Genomic DNA, 21,376 nt, shown 5'->3' on the forward strand with positions numbered 1-21,376 from the left:
CTTCCACTAGCCCACCCTCCCACCCAAAGAACAACTTCTTCTGCGCAGCTTGTTTTCTAGGCAGCAGCGCTATTGTGATGTCATCGGGGGGCATTGTGACAAGCCGCCAGTGTTCCGTCTCTTCATGTTGTGCACAGTTCAAACGGAAAATACATCAACAGGCAGACTACAGAAAAGCTTACTATCAAAGGTTAGAGGGGGGCTTTCTCAGAGGGCTTTTTACAGTTTTTCTATTCCCAATTAGCCGTTTAAGTGTACTTATTGAAAGTAGTAATTCTTTCATAGGCCGCCCTTTCTTAGTATTTGACGTTCCTTATATTGCGGTATGAGGCTTCGCAGTAGGTTGCAAACATTCATCACCCATGACTGTCCCCAATTGAGCTCAGAAGCTCAATGTCTATCATGACCTCTCTTTTAGAATGTCCAAGAGCAAGCAAACTATTCCTCCAGGAGAGGGCGCCAACAGACTACTAAAGAGATCATCATTACTCAAAGAAAACCCCAAAAACCAATGCATGATAGGAATAAACAGGTAACTTTCTTTGGAGTGGAAGCGGAGAGATCGCACCAGATGCCAATTCTAGATCTTATCACACCTGTGGTCACTGCAGCAGCAGGTGAATCCACTTTGTCCAAAAGGGATCTATTCCATTCAATTGCAAATGATCTAGATAAGACAGAGAACTGCAGCACGGGGACATAGCCGAGTTGGTCAGGTTGAGTGGTGATGAGTTTGCTATTTGGATGAATAAAGAAAGTCAAAAGTGTGAAAGATAAAAAACAAAAGGAGGAAGTGTGAAAAGTGAATGGGCCAAATTGAGGTGCATATGAAGACGTATGCTTTCTTCCAATTCATTAAATCGGGCTAATATGAATCAGGTGAATTGAGTTCTGCTTTTGGAAACTGGGTTAAGAAGGGGTGCACCATTCCTGGAGGTACTGCAATACCAGGTCAATGCGTGGAGTGGACAGAGCAAGCTCTTTTTCCATCTCCCTGTTCTAAAAATCCATTTAATATATGGTCCCCAGATAGGGGACGTATCAGATATTAAACTGATAAGAACAGATACTACACTTGATCTTAGCCAAAAGGCCGAGAAGCGATAACCAGAATTGGTTTGGGCCTCGAGTGGCACCCTGGCCTATGCCGGACACATCTTAGGGAGAGAGAGCGAGAGGGAGACAAACCCACGCCTACACAAGACATTTTGTCACCCAAGCCAACCCTTGAAAAGGCTGCTTTGCAGAGCAAAAACAAGAAGAATGGTGCGTTTTGCAGCCGCCGCCCACTGCAATGAATCTGAATAACTCCTCCTTTAGGGCGCAAGCAACTCCCCTCCCCCTTGCAGTCTTTCCAATTCACGATACAAAAAGACGGACAGGACAGGTTGCCTGACTTTCCGTCACTGCCACCCTTTGCCATCCTTACCCGTAGAAAGCCCTTTCATCATCCCCAAACCCTAATCTTTTCCCTTTCCTTCCCAGCCCCCAAACCCTGCCCTCTGTACCTTTCTCACCACCCGCTTCCCTTCTCCTGTCATCCCCCTACCACCCGGGAAAAAAAGAGATTGCCCCCTCCTTCCACTAGCCCACCCTCCCACCCAAAGAACAACTTCTTCTGCGCAGCTTGTTTTCTAGGCAGCAGCGCTATTGTGATGTCATCGGGGGGCATTGTGACAAGCCGCCAGTGTTCCGTCTCTTCATGTTGTGCACAGTTCAAACGGAAAATACATCAACAGGCAGACTACAGAAAAGCTTACTATCAAAGGTTAGAGGGGGGCTTTCTCAGAGGGCTTTTTACAGTTTTTCTATTCCCAATTAGCCGTTTAAGTGTACTTATTGAAAGTAGTAATTCTTTCATAGGCCGCCCTTTCTTAGTATTTGACGTTCCTTATATTGCGGTATGAGGCTTCGCAGTAGGTTGCAAACATTCATCACCCATGACTGTCCCCAATTGAGCTCAGAAGCTCAATGTCTATCATGACCTCTCTTTTAGAATGTCCAAGAGCAAGCAAACTATTCCTCCAGGAGAGGGCGCCAACAGACTACTAAAGAGATCATCATTACTCAAAGAAAACCCCAAAAACCAATGCATGATAGGAATAAACAGGTAACTTTCTTTGGAGTGGAAGCGGAGAGATCGCACCAGATGCCAATTCTAGATCTTATCACACCTGTGGTCACTGCAGCAGCAGGTGAATCCACTTTGTCCAAAAGGGATCTATTCCATTCAATTGCAAATGATCTAGATAAGACAGAGAACTGCAGCACGGGGACATAGCCGAGTTGGTCAGGTTGAGTGGTGATGAGTTTGCTATTTGGATGAATAAAGAAAGTCAAAAGTGTGAAAGATAAAAAACAAAAGGAGGAAGTGTGAAAAGTGAATGGGCCAAATTGAGGTGCATATGAAGACGTATGCTTTCTTCCAATTCATTAAATCGGGCTAATATGAATCAGGTGAATTGAGTTCTGCTTTTGGAAACTGGGTTAAGAAGGGGTGCACCGTTCCTGGAGGTACTGCAATACCAGGTCAATGCGTGGAGTGGACAGAGCAAGCTCTTTTTCCATCTCCCTGTTCTAAAAATCCATTTAATATATGGTCCCCAGATAGGGGACGTATCAGATATTAAACTGATAAGAACAGATACTACACTTGATCTTAGCCAAAAGGCCGAGAAGCGATAACCAGAATTGGTTTGGGCCTCGAGTGGCACCCTGGCCTATGCCGGACACATCTTAGGGAGAGAGAGCGAGAGGGAGACAAACCCACGCCTACACAAGACATTTTGTCACCCAAGCCAACCCTTGAAAAGGCTGCTTTGCAGAGCAAAAACAAGAAGAATGGTGCGTTTTGCAGCCGCCGCCCACTGCAATGAATCTGAATAACTCCTCCTTTAGGGCGCAAGCAACTCCCCTCCCCCTTGCAGTCTTTCCAATTCACGATACAAAAAGACGGACAGGACAGGTTGCCTGACTTTCCGTCACTGCCACCCTTTGCCATCCTTACCCGTAGAAAGCCCTTTCATCATCCCCAAACCCTAATCTTTTCCCTTTCCTTCCCAGCCCCCAAACCCTGCCCTCTGTACCTTTCTCACCACCCGCTTCCCTTCTCCTGTCATCCCCCTACCACCCGGGAAAAAAAGAGATTGCCCCCTCCTTCCACTAGCCCACCCTCCCACCCAAAGAACAACTTCTTCTGCGCAGCTTGTTTTCTAGGCAGCAGCGCTATTGTGATGTCATCGGGGGGCATTGTGACAAGCCGCCAGTGTTCCGTCTCTTCATGTTGTGCACAGTTCAAACGGAAAATACATCAACAGGCAGACTACAGAAAAGCTTACTATCAAAGGTTAGAGGGGGGCTTTCTCAGAGGGCTTTTTACAGTTTTTCTATTCCCAATTAGCCGTTTAAGTGTACTTATTGAAAGTAGTAATTCTTTCATAGGCCGCCCTTTCTTAGTATTTGACGTTCCTTATATTGCGGTATGAGGCTTCGCAGTAGGTTGCAAACATTCATCACCCATGACTGTCCCCAATTGAGCTCAGAAGCTCAATGTCTATCATGACCTCTCTTTTAGAATGTCCAAGAGCAAGCAAACTATTCCTCCAGGAGAGGGCGCCAACAGACTACTAAAGAGATCATCATTACTCAAAGAAAACCCCAAAAACCAATGCATGATAGGAATAAACAGGTAACTTTCTTTGGAGTGGAAGCGGAGAGATCGCACCAGATGCCAATTCTAGATCTTATCACACCTGTGGTCACTGCAGCAGCAGGTGAATCCACTTTGTCCAAAAGGGATCTATTCCATTCAATTGCAAATGATCTAGATAAGACAGAGAACTGCAGCACGGGGACATAGCCGAGTTGGTCAGGTTGAGTGGTGATGAGTTTGCTATTTGGATGAATAAAGAAAGTCAAAAGTGTGAAAGATAAAAAACAAAAGGAGGAAGTGTGAAAAGTGAATGGGCCAAATTGAGGTGCATATGAAGACGTATGCTTTCTTCCAATTCATTAAATCGGGCTAATATGAATCAGGTGAATTGAGTTCTGCTTTTGGAAACTGGGTTAAGAAGGGGTGCACCGTTCCTGGAGGTACTGCAATACCAGGTCAATGCGTGGAGTGGACAGAGCAAGCTCTTTTTCCATCTCCCTGTTCTAAAAATCCATTTAATATATGGTCCCCAGATAGGGGACGTATCAGATATTAAACTGATAAGAACAGATACTACACTTGATCTTAGCCAAAAGGCCGAGAAGCGATAACCAGAATTGGTTTGGGCCTCGAGTGGCACCCTGGCCTATGCCGGACACATCTTAGGGAGAGAGAGCGAGAGGGAGACAAACCCACGCCTACACAAGACATTTTGTCACCCAAGCCAACCCTTGAAAAGGCTGCTTTGCAGAGCAAAAACAAGAAGAATGGTGCGTTTTGCAGCCGCCGCCCACTGCAATGAATCTGAATAACTCCTCCTTTAGGGCGCAAGCAACTCCCCTCCCCCTTGCAGTCTTTCCAATTCACGATACAAAAAGACGGACAGGACAGGTTGCCTGACTTTCCGTCACTGCCACCCTTTGCCATCCTTACCCGTAGAAAGCCCTTTCATCATCCCCAAACCCTAATATTTTCCCTTTCCTTCCCAGCCCCCAAACCCTGCCCTCTGTACCTTTCTCACCACCCGCTTCCCTTCTCCTGTCATCCCCCTACCACCCGGGAAAAAAAGAGATTGCCCCCTCCTTCCACTAGCCCACCCTCCCACCCAAAGAACAACTTCTTCTGCGCAGCTTGTTTTCTAGGCAGCAGCGCTATTGTGATGTCATCGGGGGGCATTGTGACAAGCCGCCAGTGTTCCGTCTCTTCATGTTGTGCACAGTTCAAACGGAAAATACATCAACAGGCAGACTACAGAAAAGCTTACTATCAAAGGTTAGAGGGGGGCTTTCTCAGAGGGCTTTTTACAGTTTTTCTATTCCCAATTAGCCGTTTAAGTGTACTTATTGAAAGTAGTAATTCTTTCATAGGCCGCCCTTTCTTAGTATTTGACGTTCCTTATATTGCGGTATGAGGCTTCGCAGTAGGTTGCAAACATTCATCACCCATGACTGTCCCCAATTGAGCTCAGAAGCTCAATGTCTATCATGACCTCTCTTTTAGAATGTCCAAGAGCAAGCAAACTATTCCTCCAGGAGAGGGCGCCAACAGACTACTAAAGAGATCATCATTACTCAAAGAAAACCCCAAAAACCAATGCATGATAGGAATAAACAGGTAACTTTCTTTGGAGTGGAAGCGGAGAGATCGCACCAGATGCCAATTCTAGATGTTATCACACCTGTGGTCACTGCAGCAGCAGGTGAATCCACTTTGTCCAAAAGGGATCTATTCCATTCAATTGCAAATGATCTAGATAAGACAGAGAACTGTATCGCCATCCATGACAAGTCCTTGTGCCCGTTGGTCAATCCAGCCGATGACACGTTTGTCCAAACAGTCTCCAGTGTGTCGTGATGAAGTCCTGGAATGTTCTCCATTTCGTCCTTGGCTCTGATGAGTTTGTGGATAGTCTTTGGCTTCCACAAATCAGGCTTGAGTCCCTCCAGTTGGTGTTCCCTCACAAACCGAACCACGTCTCCGTAGAACCATGGCGCCGTCCAGTTGTAGGGGAAGGAGCTGTCCCACTTGTCCCAGCCTAACCGTCTCCAAAGGGGGAGCAGGAAGAAGCGAGACATGGACCCACCCGCGGAACCTCTCTTGACTCGCAGAGTTCGGCGAACGCAGTCACATACGAAGGAGGATCGCAGGAGGGTGGGGATATCGGGTACGCCCTTCCCACCCTTGCGAGGATCCTTGTACATGATGCTCCGCTTTACTCTGTCCATCTTGGATCCCCAGACAAAACGAAACACCGTCCTGGTAATGGCCCTGCACACGGTGGCAAGGGGGGGCCAGGCCTGGGCCGTGTACTGCAGCACGGGCAGTACCTCGTTACGCAGGACCAGTGCTTTGCCCTCACAGGTGAGGCGTCTGAGGCTCCACAGACCGATCCGTTGGGTGATCTTGGTCAAGCGTTCCTCCCAGGACTTGAGGGCTGCTCCTTCCTTCCCGAACCAGACTCCAAGAACCTTGATGAAATCCGGCTGGATGCTGAAAGGGAAGGGGGCGGAAGAGGCCGGCTGCCAGTCCCCGAAGAGCATGGCTTCCGACTTCCCGCAGTTGACTTTGGCTCCCGAAGCCCTTCCGAAGGTCTCACAGGTCTGGACGAGGGTGTCGACTGAGCGCCGGTCCGCGCAGAAGACGGTCACGTCGTCCATGTAGAGCGAGCACTTGACCTCGAAGCGTTCTGGTCCTGGTGCGGTGATCCCTCTGATCTCTCCATTCCGCCGGATAGCCTCTGCAAAGAGTTCTATAACACAAACAAAGAGAAGAGGTGACAGAGGACAGCCTTGTCTGACCCCTGAGAGGACCGGGAAGGGGTCAGTCTTCCAGCCGTTCACCAACACCGAGCTGTGAATATCAAAATACATTAGTTGGACATACAAGCAAAACATGTTACCCAAACCTAACCTGTGCAGAGCTTTGCCCAGGAACTCATGGGAAACACGGTCGAAGGCCTTTTCCTGATCCAACGAGATCAGGGCTGCGTGCACCCGGCGGGCTTTGATGTACTCGACCGTGTCCCGCATGAGAGCCAGGCTGTCTGCGATGCGACGTCCGGGGATGCCGCAGGTCTGATCCGGGTGGATGATCCGTCCGATAACAGTCTTCAATCTCGTTGCCATCGTCTTGGCCAGGATCTTGTAGTCGACGTTCAGAAGGGTGATGGGACGCCAATTCTTCAGGTCGCACCTCTCTCCTTTACGCTTGTACAGGATCGTGACCATTCCTTCCCTCAGAGATGGAGGCATTCTGCCCTCCACCACCATCTCCTCATACAGCCCTAACAGGTCCGGACAGATTAGGTCTCCCAGCGCTACATAGAGCTCTGCTGGGAGGCCGTCACTGCCCGGTGTCCTGCCAGAACTAAAGGATTTGGCGGCCGAGAGCAGCTCGTCCACCGTCAGAGGAACATCCATGGCCGCCGCGTCTGCAGGGTCAAGATGGTTAGTGATACCTGACAGGAACTTATCGGCGGCCTCGGGGTCAGTAGTCTTGCGGGCGTAGAGTTCGCTGTAGAAGTCGCTGACGACCTTCATCACGTTCTCTTTCCCGCGTCGCATGTTTCCACTCTCGTCTCGTAGTTCATTCATGGGCGTGTGACCGGCGTGGAGTTTCCTGAAAAAGAACGAGTTACATTTCTCACCCTTCTCCAGGTTCTCCACTTTGGAACGGAAGACAATTCGCTCGGACTCCTCCTCGAAGTGCCTTTTCAGGCTCCTCTTAGTCTCCTCCAGCTCCTCTCTCACGTCCCAGCCGCATCGAAGAAGGTCCTGCAGGGAACGCAGCTCACGCTGGAGTCTCCTGAAGTCCCTCCTCTTCAGACACGCCTGTTGTTGACTCTTTGCCTGAAAGAAGAAACGGAACTCGAGTTTAACGTATTCCCACCAGTCGGAAACAGACTGGAAGACCGCCTTGTAGGCCCGCCACGTGGAGTAGGCAGCTCTAAGCTCCTCCAGAATCTCACCCTTTTCCAGCAGAGAGCAGTTCAGCTTCCAGGAGCCCGGGCCAATGGGGAAGCCATGGCCCAGCACACCTTGAAAGTGAATGGCTCTGTGGTCAGAGAAGAAGCAGGGGACCATCGAGTGCCCACTCCGCCCAACCGCCCGAGAGGTAAACACAAAGTCAATCCTGGAACGCAGCGAGCCATCGGATCGGCACCATGAATAGTTCACGGATCCGTGTCCGATGGAGCCAACAACGTCCACAAGAGAGGCTTCGGTCACCATCTCAATGAGCAGTTTGGATGTGACGTCCAACTTGGCAGCCGTTCCAGAACTGCGTCCATCCTCCTCAATCGGGCAGTTGAAATCCCCGGCCATCACTACCGTCCTGGCGGTAGCGAGCTGAGGGCGCAGGGCTTGGAGGAGCTCCAGTCGATCGCTCTTCACAGGAGAAGCATACACATTGATGAACCTGACAGGTTCTCCCGCCCAGGTGCCATCCACGAGCAGTAACCTTCCGCAGACGATTTCCTGAACAGAGTCCAATGTGAAGGCGCTTCCCCTGATCAGCACGGCGACCCCCGCGGACCTACAGTCGCCCCCGCCAGACCAGTAGGATGGGCCATGGGTCCACTCCCTGGCCAGATGGTTGAAGGACCTAGAGGAGGGAAGGGAGCATTCCTGCAGGAAAAATACATCACTAGACTGAGTGTTAAGGAACGCAAAAATTGTCTGACGTCGGAACTTGTCTCTGATGCTCCTAACATTAATGGAAAAGATGTTAATGTTAGCAGTCATTGGAGGAAAGAGAAAGTTAGAGCAGGCGGTGTGCCTTAGTTACCACTCCGGTCGGGCGGTTCTTCCTCTTTGGCACCTGCTGGTAAGGGTATCTCCAGCAGACCCTCTTCTGCTAGCTGATCAAGCAGGGATGGTGCCTCAGTGGCTTCCGACTCCTCCATTTCTTCTTCGGCCACAAGGGACTCCACCATCTGCTCCAGCACGTCCGGTTCTGGGAGGAGGCCATCCTCCTCTTCCTGGGGTGGGTTAAGGTCCACAATGAACAGCTTGGAAGGTTCTGCGACAGGACTATCTTCCACCTTCCTTTTCCTTTGGCCTGTACCTGAGGAGACAAGAGCTGGAAAATCCTCCTCGGTGAAAAGTGCAAGAGTGCTGAGGCCCTCTGCTCTCATGGTCTGGGGAGGGAGAGTGGGCTTTGGGGGGGGGGTGAGGAGACCAACTGAGGAGTAGGGAAATGAGGTGGAGGTAGTGGAATCCTCAGTAGGGTTGGCCGGGGGGGGAGGGGTTTGGACAGGGGTGACAGGGGGGGGGGGCCAGGGAGGGGGCAACAGTTTTCTTACCCTTCTTTTCCCTGGACTCCGTGGCTGCTGGGGCATCGGCTGGAGCCACGGTCGCTGGGTTCTTGGCCGCCTTGTCCTTGGCCTCTGTGGCCTTGGTAGTAGCTGCCTTGGTCGACGAAGCTGTGACTACCCGATACTGGGTCGCCGCGGCAACCCTTGCCCAGGATTTCTCCCGCTGTGGGCAGTCCTTGTAAAGGTGGTCCGCCTGTCCACATAGGTTGCAAGTCTTCTTCTTTGGGCAGTCCTTGGAGCTGTGTCCTGTCACCCGGCAAACCCTGCAGGCGTCCTCCTTGCAGGTCTTCATCGAATGCCCTTTCCCGCCACATTTCCTGCAGTTGTGTGGCATGTCCGGGTAGTAGATGAGACCAAAGGAGTTTCCCAGAGAGAATGTCGGGGGCAGGTGCTGGAGACCATCCTCGGATGCTGGTTCCCTGTAGAGTCGAACGGTTACTGACCACTTACCCGTCCAGAATCCGTTGCCGTTAAGGATGTGGGATGGCTCCCTCACCACTGTGCAGAGACGTCCCAGGAACGTGGAGATGTCTCTTCCTGGGGTGTGCGGGTTCCGCATGGAGACCGTGATCCTCTTCTCATCCCTCTGTATAGGACAGGATCCTAAAAAAGAATGAAAAGGGGAGTCCGGCATCGCTGCGTTCATCGCCTCCCAGTATCTCCTGCAGGCATTCACCGTGGCAAAGGTTACCAGAAAAATGCCAGTCATGAAGGTCTGGACACTCAGGGTTTCCGCCCTGGAGAAGCCCTGATCCAGAATCATCTTCTTGCAGAACACGTCGCTGGACATGTCCGGCAACCTACCATCCACCGCCTTCAGCTTCAGGGCGACCGTCTGCCGCATCCAAGGCTCCAGGGTTGGAGCCTTTTCAGGCGGCGTCCGGGCTCCCTCCGGCCGGCTGGCGTCGGAGGTAGGGGCCTCTTGGGCCGAAGAAGCCTCTGGATGAGCCTTCCTGGAGGTCCCTGGGTCCTGAGCCTTCTTGGCTGCCTTCTCTGGCTTGCTTGCCATGGCTGGTTCCTGCTTGAGTTCCCGGAGCTGGATCTTGGATTCTTCTCCGGGTGTCTTCTCCCGCTGTGTTCCTCCTCGAAGTTCCTCTGGTCTCCCCAAGTCTTCTCCGAGCCTTCGTCTTCTTGCTTCTTTCTGCCAAGCTCTTCTTCCGTCCGATCTCCCTCTTTCGGTCTCGGCTGGGCTTCGGAGCTTGTCTCCCTGATCGTATCTCGTCAAGTGTAGCTAGCTCAGTTTGTTCTGATAAGAACAGATACTACACTTGATCTTAGCCAAAAGGCCGAGAAGCGATAACCAGAATTGGTTTGGGCCTCGAGTGGCACCCTGGCCTATGCCGGACACATCTTAGGGAGAGAGAGCGAGAGGGAGACAAACCCACGCCTACACAAGACATTTTGTCACCCAAGCCAACCCTTGAAAAGGCTGCTTTGCAGAGCCAAAACAAGAAGAATGGTGCGTTTTGCAGCCGCCGCCCACTGCAATGAATCTGAATAACTCCTCCTTTAGGGCGCAAGCAACTCCCCTCCCCCTTGCAGTCTTTCCAATTCACGATACAAAAAGACGGACAGGACAGGTTGCCTGACTTTCCGTCACTGCCACCCTTTGCCATCCTTACCCGTAGAAAGCCCTTTCATCATCCCCAAACCCTAATCTTTTCCCTTTCCTTCCCAGCCCCCAAACCCTGCCCTCTGTACCTTTCTCACCACCCGCTTCCCTTCTCCTGTCATCCCCCTACCACCCGGGAAAAAAAGAGATTGCCCCCTCCTTCCACTAGCCCACCCTCCCACCCAAAGAACAACTTCTTCTGCGCAGCTTGTTTTCTAGGCAGCAGCGCTATTGTGATGTCATCGGGGGGCATTGTGACAAGCCGCCAGTGTTCCGTCTCTTCATGTTGTGCACAGTTCAAACGGAAAATACATCAACAGGCAGACTACAGAAAAGCTTACTATCAAAGGTTAGAGGGGGGCTTTCTCAGAGGGCTTTTTACAGTTTTTCTATTCCCAATTAGCCGTTTAAGTGTACTTATTGAAAGTAGTAATTCTTTCATAGGCCGCCCTTTCTTAGTATTTGACGTTCCTTATATTGCGGTATGAGGCTTCGCAGTAGGTTGCAAACATTCATCACCCATGACTGTCCCCAATTGAGCTCAGAAGCTCAATGTCTATCATGACCTCTCTTTTAGAATGTCCAAGAGCAAGCAAACTATTCCTCCAGGAGAGGGCGCCAACAGACTACTAAAGAGATCATCATTACTCAAAGAAAACCCCAAAAACCAATGCATGATAGGAATAAACAGGTAACTTTCTTTGGAGTGGAAGCGGAGAGATCGCACCAGATGCCAATTCTAGATGTTATCACACCTGTGGTCACTGCAGCAGCAGGTGAATCCACTTTGTCCAAAAGGGATCTATTCCATTCAATTGCAAATGATCTAGATAAGACAGAGAACTGCAGCACGGGGACATAGCCGAGTTGGTCAGGTTGAGTGGTGATGAGTTTGCTATTTGGATGAATAAAGAAAGTCAAAAGTGTGAAAGATAAAAAACAAAAGGAGGAAGTGTGAAAAGTGAATGGGCCAAATTGAGGTGCATATGAAGACGTATGCTTTCTTCCAATTCATTAAATCGGGCTAATATGAATCAGGTGAATTGAGTTCTGCTTTTGGAAACTGGGTTAAGAAGGGGTGCACCGTTCCTGGAGGTACTGCAATACCAGGTCAATGCGTGGAGTGGACAGAGCAAGCTCTTTTTCCATCTCCCTGTTCTAAAAATCCATTTAATATATGGTCCCCAGATAGGGGACGTATCAGATATTAAACTGATAAGAACAGATACTACACTTGATCTTAGCCAAAAGGCCGAGAAGCGATAACCAGAATTGGTTTGGGCCTCGAGTGGCACCCTGGCCTATGCCGGACACATCTTAGGGAGAGAGAGCGAGAGGGAGACAAACCCACGCCTACACAAGACATTTTGTCACCCAAGCCAACCCTTGAAAAGGCTGCTTTGCAGAGCCAAAACAAGAAGAATGGTGCGTTTTGCAGCCGCCGCCCACTGCAATGAATCTGAATAACTCCTCCTTTAGGGCGCAAGCAACTCCCCTCCCCCTTGCAGTCTTTCCAATTCACGATACAAAAAGACGGACAGGACAGGTTGCCTGACTTTCCGTCACTGCCACCCTTTGCAATCCTTACCCGTAGAAAGCCCTTTCATCATCCCCAAACCCTAATCTTTTCCCTTTCCTTCCCAGCCCCCAAACCCTGCCCTCTGTACCTTTCTCACCACCCGCTTCCCTTCTCCTGTCATCCCCCTACCACCCGGGAAAAAAAGAGATTGCCCCCTCCTTCCACTAGCCCACCCTCCCACCCAAAGAACAACTTCTTCTGCGCAGCTTGTTTTCTAGGCAGCAGCGCTATTGTGATGTCATCGGGGGGCATTGTGACAAGCCGCCAGTGTTCCGTCTCTTCATGTTGTGCACAGTTCAAACGGAAAATACATCAACAGGCAGACTACAGAAAAGCTTACTATCAAAGGTTAGAGGGGGGCTTTCTCAGAGGGCTTTTTACAGTTTTTCTATTCCCAATTAGCCGTTTAAGTGTACTTATTGAAAGTAGTAATTCTTTCATAGGCCGCCCTTTCTTAGTATTTGACGTTCCTTATATTGCGGTATGAGGCTTCGCAGTAGGTTGCAAACATTCATCACCCATGACTGTCCCCAATTGAGCTCAGAAGCTCAATGTCTATCATGACCTCTCTTTTAGAATGTCCAAGAGCAAGCAAACTATTCCTCCAGGAGAGGGCGCCAACAGACTACTAAAGAGATCATCATTACTCAAAGAAAACCCCAAAAACCAATGCATGATAGGAATAAACAGGTAACTTTCTTTGGAGTGGAAGCGGAGAGATCGCACCAGATGCCAATTCTAGATGTTATCACACCTGTGGTCACTGCAGCAGCAGGTGAATCCACTTTGTCCAAAAGGGATCTATTCCATTCAATTGCAAATGATCTAGATAAGACAGAGAACTGCAGCACGGGGACATAGCCGAGTTGGTCAGGTTGAGTGGTGATGAGTTTGCTATTTGGATGAATAAAGAAAGTCAAAAGTGTGAAAGATAAAAAACAAAAGGAGGAAGTGTGAAAAGTGAATGGGCCAAATTGAGGTGCATATGAAGACGTATGCTTTCTTCCAATTCATTAAATCGGGCTAATATGAATCAGGTGAATTGAGTTCTGCTTTTGGAAACTGGGTTAAGAAGGGGTGCACCGTTCCTGGAGGTACTGCAATACCAGGTCAATGCGTGGAGTGGACAGAGCAAGCTCTTTTTCCATCTCCCTGTTCTAAAAATCCATTTAATATATGGTCCCCAGATAGGGGACGTATCAGATATTAAACTGATAAGAACAGATACTACACTTGATCTTAGCCAAAAGGCCGAGAAGCGATAACCAGAATTGGTTTGGGCCTCGAGTGGCACCCTGGCCTATGCCGGACACATCTTAGGGAGAGAGAGCGAGAGGGAGACAAACCCACGCCTACACAAGACATTTTGTCACCCAAGCCAACCCTTGAAAAGGCTGCTTTGCAGAGCCAAAACAAGAAGAATGGTGCGTTTTGCAGCCGCCGCCCACTGCAATGAATCTGAATAACTCCTCCTTTAGGGCGCAAGCAACTCCCCTCCCCCTTGCAGTCTTTCCAATTCACGATACAAAAAGACGGACAGGACAGGTTGCCTGACTTTCCGTCACTGCCACCCTTTGCCATCCTTACCCGTAGAAAGCCCTTTCATCATCCCCAAACCCTAATCTTTTCCCTTTCCTTCCCAGCCCCCAAACCCTGCCCTCTGTACCTTTCTCACCACCCGCTTCCCTTCTCCTGTCATCCCCCTACCACCCGGGAAAAAAAGAGATTGCCCCCTCCTTCCACTAGCCCACCCTCCCACCCAAAGAACAACTTCTTCTGCGCAGCTTGTTTTCTAGGCAGCAGCGCTATTGTGATGTCATCGGGGGGCATTGTGACAAGCCGCCAGTGTTCCGTCTCTTCATGTTGTGCACAGTTCAAACGGAAAATACATCAACAGGCAGACTACAGAAAAGCTTACTATCAAAGGTTAGAGGGGGGCTTTCTCAGAGGGCTTTTTACAGTTTTTCTATTCCCAATTAGCCGTTTAAGTGTACTTATTGAAAGTAGTAATTCTTTCATAGGCCGCCCTTTCTTAGTATTTGACGTTCCTTATATTGCGGTATGAGGCTTCGCAGTAGGTTGCAAACATTCATCACCCATGACTGTCCCCAATTGAGCTCAGAAGCTCAATGTCTATCATGACCTCTCTTTTAGAATGTCCAAGAGCAAGCAAACTATTCCTCCAGGAGAGGGCGCCAACAGACTACTAAAGAGATCATCATTACTCAAAGAAAACCCCAAAAACCAATGCATGATAGGAATAAACAGGTAACTTTCTTTGGAGTGGAAGCGGAGAGATCGCACCAGATGCCAATTCTAGATGTTATCACACCTGTGGTCACTGCAGCAGCAGGTGAATCCACTTTGTCCAAAAGGGATCTATTCCATTCAATTGCAAATGATCTAGATAAGACAGAGAACTGCAGCACGGGGACATAGCCGAGTTGGTCAGGTTGAGTGGTGATGAGTTTGCTATTTGGATGAATAAAGAAAGTCAAAAGTGTGAAAGATAAAAAACAAAAGGAGGAAGTGTGAAAAGTGAATGGGCCAAATTGAGGTGCATATGAAGACGTATGCTTTCTTCCAATTCATTAAATCGGGCTAATATGAATCAGGTGAATTGAGTTCTGCTTTTGGAAACTGGGTTAAGAAGGGGTGCACCGTTCCTGGAGGTACTGCAATACCAGGTCAATGCGTGGAGTGGACAGAGCAAGCTCTTTTTCCATCTCCCTGTTCTAAAAATCCATTTAATATATGGTCCCCAGATAGGGGACGTATCAGATATTAAACTGATAAGAACAGATACTACACTTGATCTTAGCCAAAAGGCCGAGAAGCGATAACCAGAATTGGTTTGGGCCTCGAGTGGCACCCTGGCCTATGCCGGACACATCTTAGGGAGAGAGAGCGAGAGGGAGACAAACCCACGCCTACACAAGACATTTTGTCACCCAAGCCAACCCTTGAAAAGGCTGCTTTGCAGAGCCAAAACAAGAAGAATGGTGCGTTTTGCAGCCGCCGCCCACTGCAATGAATCTGAATAACTCCTCCTTTAGGGCGCAAGCAACTCCCCTCCCCCTTGCAGTCTTTCCAATTCACGATACAAAAAGACGGACAGGACAGGTTGCCTGACTTTCCGTCACTGCCACCCTTTGCCATCCTTACCCGTAGAAAGCCCTTTCATCATCCCCAAACCCTAATCTTTTCCCTTTCCTTCCCAGCCCCCAAACCCTGCCCTCTGTACCTTTCTCACCACCCGCTTCCCTTCTCCTGTCATCCCCCTACCACCCGGGAAAAAAAGAGATTGCCCCCTCCTTCCACTAGCCCACCCTCCCACCCAAAGAACAACTTCTTCTGCGCAGCTTGTTTTCTAGGCAGCAGCGCTATTGTGATGTCATCGGGGGGCATTGTGACAAGCCGCCAGTGTTCCGTCTCTTCATGTTGTGCACAGTTCAAACGGAAAATACATCAACAGGCAGACTACAGAAAAGCTTACTATCAAAGGTTAGAGGGGGGCTTTCTCAGAGGGCTTTTTACAGTTTTTCTATTCCCAATTAGCCGTTTAAGTGTACTTATTGAAAGTAGTAATTCTTTCATAGGCCGCCCTTTCTTAGTATTTGACGTTCCTTATATTGCGGTATGAGGCTTCGCAGTAGGTTGCAAACATTCATCACCCATGACTGTCCCCAATTGAGCTCAGAAGCTCAATGTCTATCATGACCTCTCTTTTAGAATGTCCAAGAGCAAGCAAACTATTCCTCCAGGAGAGGGCGCCAACAGACTACTAAAGAGATCATCATTACTCAAAGAAAACCCCAAAAACCAATGCATGATAGGAATAAACAGGTAACTTTCTTTGGAGTGGAAGCGGAGAGATCGCACCAGATGCCAATTCTAGATGTTATCACACCTGTGGTCACTGCAGCAGCAGGTGAATCCACTTTGTCCAAAAGGGATCTATTCCATTCAATTGCAAATGATCTAGATAAGACAGAGAACTGCAGCACGGGGACATAGCCGAGTTGGTCAGGTTGAGTGGTGATGAGTTTGCTATTTGGATGAATAAAGAAAGTCAAAAGTGTGAAAGATAAAAAACAAAAGGAGGAAGTGTGAAAAGTGAATGGGCCAAATTGAGGTGCATATGAAGACGTATGCTTTCTTCCAATTCATTAAATCGGGCTAATATGAATCAGGTGAATTGAGTTCTGCTTTTGGAAACTGGGTTAAGAAGGGGTGCACCGTTCCTGGAGGTACTGCAATACCAGGTCAATGCGTGGAGTGGACAGAGCAAGCTCTTTTTCCATCTCCCTGTTCTAAAAATCCATTTAATATATGGTCCCCAGATAGGGGACGTATCAGATATTAAACTGATAAGAACAGATACTACACTTGATCTTAGCCAAAAGGCCGAGAAGCGATAACCAGAATTGGTTTGGGCCTCGAGTGGCACCCTGGCCTATGCCGGACACATCTTAGGGAGAGAGAGCGAGAGGGAGACAAACCCACGCCTACACAAGACATTTTGTCACCCAAGCCAACCCTTGAAAAGGCTGCTTTGCAGAGCCAAAACAAGAAGAATGGTGCGTTTTGCAGCCGCCGCCCACTGCAATGAATCTGAATAACTCCTCCTTTAGGGCGCAAGCAACTCCCCTCCCCCTTGCAGTCTTTCCAATTCACGATACAAAAAGACGGACAGGACAGGTTGCCTGACTTTCCGTCACTGCCACCCTTTGCCATCCTTACCCGTAGAAAGCCCTTTCATCATCCCCAAACCCTAATCTTTTCCCTTTCCTTCCCAGCCCCCAAACCCTGCCCTCTGTACCTTTCTCACCACCCGCTTCCCTTCTCCTGTCATCCCCCTACCACCCGGGAAAAAAAGAGATTGCCCCCTCCTTCCACTAGCCCACCCTCCCACCCAAAGAACAACTTCTTCTGCGCAGCTTGTTTTCTAGGCAGCAGCGCTATTGTGATGTCATCGGGGGGCATTGTGACAAGCCGCCAGTGTTCCGTCTCTTCATGTTGTGCACAGTTCAAACGGAAAATACATCAACAGGCAGACTACAGAAAAGCTTACTATCAAAGGTTAGAGGGGGGCTTTCTCAGAGGGCTTTTTACAGTTTTTCTATTCCCAATTAGCCGTTTAAGTGTACTTATTGAAAGTAGTAATTCTTTCATAGGCCGCCCTTTCTTAGTATTTGACGTTCCTTATATTGCGGTATGAGGCTTCGCAGTAGGTTGCAAACATTCATCACCCATGACTGTCCCCAATTGAGCTCAGAAGCTCAATGTCTATCATGACCTCTCTTTTAGAATGTCCAAGAGCAAGCAAACTATTCCTCCAGGAGAGGGCGCCAACAGACTACTAAAGAGATCATCATTACTCAAAGAAAACCCCAAAAACCAATGCATGATAGGAATAAACAGGTAACTTTCTTTGGAGTGGAAGCGGAGAGATCGCACCAGATGCCAATTCTAGATGTTATCACACCTGTGGTCACTGCAGCAGCAGGTGAATCCACTTTGTCCAAAAGGGATCTATTCCATTCAATTGCAAATGATCTAGATAAGACAGAGAACTGCAGCACGGGGACATAGCCGAGTTGGTCAGGTTGAGTGGTGATGAGTTTGCTATTTGGATGAATAAAGAAAGTCAAAAGTGTGAAAGATAAAAAACAAAAGGAGGAAGTGTGAAAAGTGAATGGGCCAAATTGAGGTGCATATGAAGACGTATGCTTTCTTCCAATTCATTAAATCGGGCTAATATGAATCAGGTGAATTGAGTTCTGCTTTTGGAAACTGGGTTAAGAAGGGGTGCACCGTTCCTGGAGGTACTGCAATACCAGGTCAATGCGTGGAGTGGACAGAGCAAGCTCTTTTTCCATCTCCCTGTTCTAAAAATCCATTTAATATATGGTCCCCAGATAGGGGACGTATCAGATATTAAACTGATAAGAACAGATACTACACTTGATCTTAGCCAAAAGGCCGAGAAGCGATAACCAGAATTGGTTTGGGCCTCGAGTGGCACCCTGGCCTATGCCGGACACATCTTAGGGAGAGAGAGCGAGAGGGAGACAAACCCACGCCTACACAAGACATTTTGTCACCCAAGCCAACCCTTGAAAAGGCTGCTTTGCAGAGCCAAAACAAGAAGAATGGTGCGTTTTGCAGCCGCCGCCCACTGCAATGAATCTGAATAACTCCTCCTTTAGGGCGCAAGCAACTCCCCTCCCCCTTGCAGTCTTTCCAATTCACGATACAAAAAGACGGACAGGACAGGTTGCCTGACTTTCCGTCACTGCCACCCTTTGCCATCCTTACCCGTAGAAAGCCCTTTCATCATCCCCAAACCCTAATCTTTTCCCTTTCCTTCCCAGCCCCCAAACCCTGCCCTCTGTACCTTTCTCACCACCCGCTTCCCTTCTCCTGTCATCCCCCTACCACCCGGGAAAAAAAGAGATTGCCCCCTCCTTCCACTAGCCCACCCTCCCACCCAAAGAACAACTTCTTCTGCGCAGCTTGTTTTCTAGGCAGCAGCGCTATTGTGATGTCATCGGGGGGCATTGTGACAAGCCGCCAGTGTTCCGTCTCTTCATGTTGTGCACAGTTCAAACGGAAAATACATCAACAGGCAGACTACAGAAAAGCTTACTATCAAAGGTTAGAGGGGGGCTTTCTCAGAGGGCTTTTTACAGTTTTTCTATTCCCAATTAGCCGTTTAAGTGTACTTATTGAAAGTAGTAATTCTTTCATAGGCCGCCCTTTCTTAGTATTTGACGTTCCTTATATTGCGGTATGAGGCTTCGCAGTAGGTTGCAAACATTCATCACCCATGACTGTCCCCAATTGAGCTCAGAAGCTCAATGTCTATCATGACCTCTCTTTTAGAATGTCCAAGAGCAAGCAAACTATTCCTCCAGGAGAGGGCGCCAACAGACTACTAAAGAGATCATCATTACTCAAAGAAAACCCCAAAAACCAATGCATGATAGGAATAAACAGGTAACTTTCTTTGGAGTGGAAGCGGAGAGATCGCACCAGATGCCAATTCTAGATGTTATCACACCTGTGGTCACTGCAGCAGCAGGTGAATCCACTTTGTCCAAAAGGGATCTATTCCATTCAATTGCAAATGATCTAGATAAGACAGAGAACTGCAGCACGGGGACATAGCCGAGTTGGTCAGGTTGAGTGGTGATGAGTTTGCTATTTGGATGAATAAAGAAAGTCAAAAGTGTGAAAGATAAAAAACAAAAGGAGGAAGTGTGAAAAGTGAATGGGCCAAATTGAGGTGCATATGAAGACGTATGCTTTCTTCCAATTCATTAAATCGGGCTAATATGAATCAGGTGAATTGAGTTCTGCTTTTGGAAACTGGGTTAAGAAGGGGTGCACCGTTCCTGGAGGTACTGCAATACCAGGTCAATGCGTGGAGTGGACAGAGCAAGCTCTTTTTCCATCTCCCTGTTCTAAAAATCCATTTAATATATGGTCCCCAGATAGGGGACGTATCAGATATTAAACTGATAAGAACAGATACTACACTTGATCTTAGCCAAAAGGCCGAGAAGCGATAACCAGAATTGGTTTGGGCCTCGAGTGGCACCCTGGCCTATGCCGGACACATCTTAGGGAGAGAGAGCGAGAGGGAGACAAACCCACGCCTACACAAGACATTTTGTCACCCAAGCCAACCCTTGAAAAGGCTGCTTTGCAGAGCCAAAACAAGAAGAATGGTGCGTTTTGCAGCCGCCGCCCACTGCAATGAATCTGAATAACTCCTCCTTTAGGGCGCAAGCAACTCCCCTCCCCCTTGCAGTCTTTCCAATTCACGATACAAAAAGACAGACAGGACAGGTTGCCTGACTTTCCGTCACTGCCACCCTTTGCCATCCTTACCCGTAGAAAGCCCTTTCATCATCCCCAAACCCTAATCTTTTCCCTTTCCTTCCCAGCCCCCAAACCCTGCCCTCTGTACCTTTCTCACCACCCGCTTCCCTTCTCCTGTCATCCCCCTACCACCCGGGAAAAAAAGAGATTGCCCCCTCCTTCCACTAGCCCACCCTCCCACCCAAAGAACAACTTCTTCTGCGCAGCTTGTTTTCTAGGCAGCAGCGCTATTGTGATGTCATCGGGGGGCATTGTGACAAGCCGCCAGTGTTCCGTCTCTTCATGTTGTGCACAGTTCAAACGGAAAATACATCAACAGGCAGACTACAGAAAAGCTTACTATCAAAGGTTAGAGGGGGGCTTTCTCAGAGGGCTTTTTACAGTTTTTCTATTCCCAATTAGCCGTTTAAGTGTACTTATTGAAAGTAGTAATTCTTTCATAGGCCGCCCTTTCTTAGTATTTGACGTTCCTTATATTGCGGTATGAGGCTTCGCAGTAGGTTGCAAACATTCATCACCCATGACTGTCCCCAATTGAGCTCAGAAGCTCAATGTCTATCATGACCTCTCTTTTAGAATGTCCAAGAGCAAGCAAACTATTCCTCCAGGAGAGGGCGCCAACAGACTACTAAAGAGATCATCATTACTCAAAGAAAACCCCAAAAACCAATGCATGATAGGAATAAACAGGTAACTTTCTTTGGAGTGGAAGCGGAGAGATCGCACCAGATGCCAATTCTAGATGTTATCACACCTGTGGTCACTGCAGCAGCAGGTGAATCCACTTTGTCCAAAAGGGATCTATTCCATTCAATTGCAAATGATCTAGATAAGACAGAGAACTGCAGCACGGGGACATAGCCGAGTTGGTCAGGTTGAGTGGTGATGAGTTTGCTATTTGGATGAATAAAGAAAGTCAAAAGTGTGAAAGATAAAAAACAAAAGGAGGAAGTGTGAAAAGTGAATGGGCCAAATTGAGGTGCATATGAAGACGTATGCTTTCTTCCAATTCATTAAATCGGGCTAATATGAATCAGGTGAATTGAGTTCTGCTTTTGGAAACTGGGTTAAGAAGGGGTGCACCGTTCCTGGAGGTACTGCAATACCAGGTCAATGCGTGGAGTGGACAGAGCAAGCTCTTTTTCCATCTCCCTGTTCTAAAAATCCATTTAATATATGGTCCCCAGATAGGGGACGTATCAGATATTAAACTGATAAGAACAGATTTTTGATTTAATGAAGCTTTCCAAAGCACCGCAAAAAATGCATGACCGAAGTCACACCAAAAACAGTGCAAAGGCTAGGATTCGTGTGGACCCCTCCGTGAGG

At 48.6% G+C, this 21,376-nt stretch overlaps 10 non-coding genes and 1 pseudogene across 10 annotated transcripts; all 11 read right to left on the reverse strand.

Moving 5' to 3' along the window:
* Positions 1-914: 914 nt before the first annotated feature.
* LOC142285816 (U2 spliceosomal RNA) lies at positions 915-1,105 on the reverse strand. The gene has a single exon (XR_012747148.1). It is a non-coding gene; the product is annotated as a U2 spliceosomal RNA (small nuclear RNA).
* A 1,387-nt stretch (positions 1,106-2,492) lies between these two features.
* Positions 2,493-2,683, reverse strand: LOC142285857 (U2 spliceosomal RNA). Its single transcript, XR_012747176.1, has one exon. It is a non-coding gene; the product is annotated as a U2 spliceosomal RNA (small nuclear RNA).
* A 1,387-nt stretch (positions 2,684-4,070) lies between these two features.
* LOC142285858 (U2 spliceosomal RNA) lies at positions 4,071-4,261 on the reverse strand. Its single transcript, XR_012747177.1, has one exon. It is a non-coding gene; the product is annotated as a U2 spliceosomal RNA (small nuclear RNA).
* A 5,899-nt stretch (positions 4,262-10,160) lies between these two features.
* Positions 10,161-10,264, reverse strand: LOC142285830 (U2 spliceosomal RNA; annotated as a pseudogene).
* A 1,387-nt stretch (positions 10,265-11,651) lies between these two features.
* Positions 11,652-11,842, reverse strand: LOC142285859 (U2 spliceosomal RNA). The gene has a single exon (XR_012747178.1). It is a non-coding gene; the product is annotated as a U2 spliceosomal RNA (small nuclear RNA).
* A 1,387-nt stretch (positions 11,843-13,229) lies between these two features.
* Positions 13,230-13,420, reverse strand: LOC142285860 (U2 spliceosomal RNA). Its single transcript, XR_012747179.1, has one exon. It is a non-coding gene; the product is annotated as a U2 spliceosomal RNA (small nuclear RNA).
* Positions 13,421-14,807: 1,387 nt separating this feature from the next.
* LOC142285861 (U2 spliceosomal RNA) lies at positions 14,808-14,998 on the reverse strand. Its single transcript, XR_012747180.1, has one exon. It is a non-coding gene; the product is annotated as a U2 spliceosomal RNA (small nuclear RNA).
* A 1,387-nt stretch (positions 14,999-16,385) lies between these two features.
* LOC142285862 (U2 spliceosomal RNA) lies at positions 16,386-16,576 on the reverse strand. Its single transcript, XR_012747181.1, has one exon. It is a non-coding gene; the product is annotated as a U2 spliceosomal RNA (small nuclear RNA).
* Positions 16,577-17,963: 1,387 nt separating this feature from the next.
* LOC142285863 (U2 spliceosomal RNA) lies at positions 17,964-18,154 on the reverse strand. The gene has a single exon (XR_012747182.1). It is a non-coding gene; the product is annotated as a U2 spliceosomal RNA (small nuclear RNA).
* Positions 18,155-19,541: 1,387 nt separating this feature from the next.
* On the reverse strand, positions 19,542-19,732 carry LOC142285864 (U2 spliceosomal RNA). Its single transcript, XR_012747183.1, has one exon. It is a non-coding gene; the product is annotated as a U2 spliceosomal RNA (small nuclear RNA).
* A 1,387-nt stretch (positions 19,733-21,119) lies between these two features.
* On the reverse strand, positions 21,120-21,312 carry LOC142285818 (U2 spliceosomal RNA). The gene has a single exon (XR_012747149.1). It is a non-coding gene; the product is annotated as a U2 spliceosomal RNA (small nuclear RNA).
* Between the last annotated feature and the right edge of the window lie 64 nt (positions 21,313-21,376).

Source organism: Anomaloglossus baeobatrachus, unplaced genomic scaffold (assembly GCF_048569485.1).
Source record: "Anomaloglossus baeobatrachus isolate aAnoBae1 unplaced genomic scaffold, aAnoBae1.hap1 Scaffold_622, whole genome shotgun sequence".
In the NCBI taxonomy this organism is placed as follows: domain Eukaryota; kingdom Metazoa; phylum Chordata; class Amphibia; order Anura; family Aromobatidae; genus Anomaloglossus; species Anomaloglossus baeobatrachus.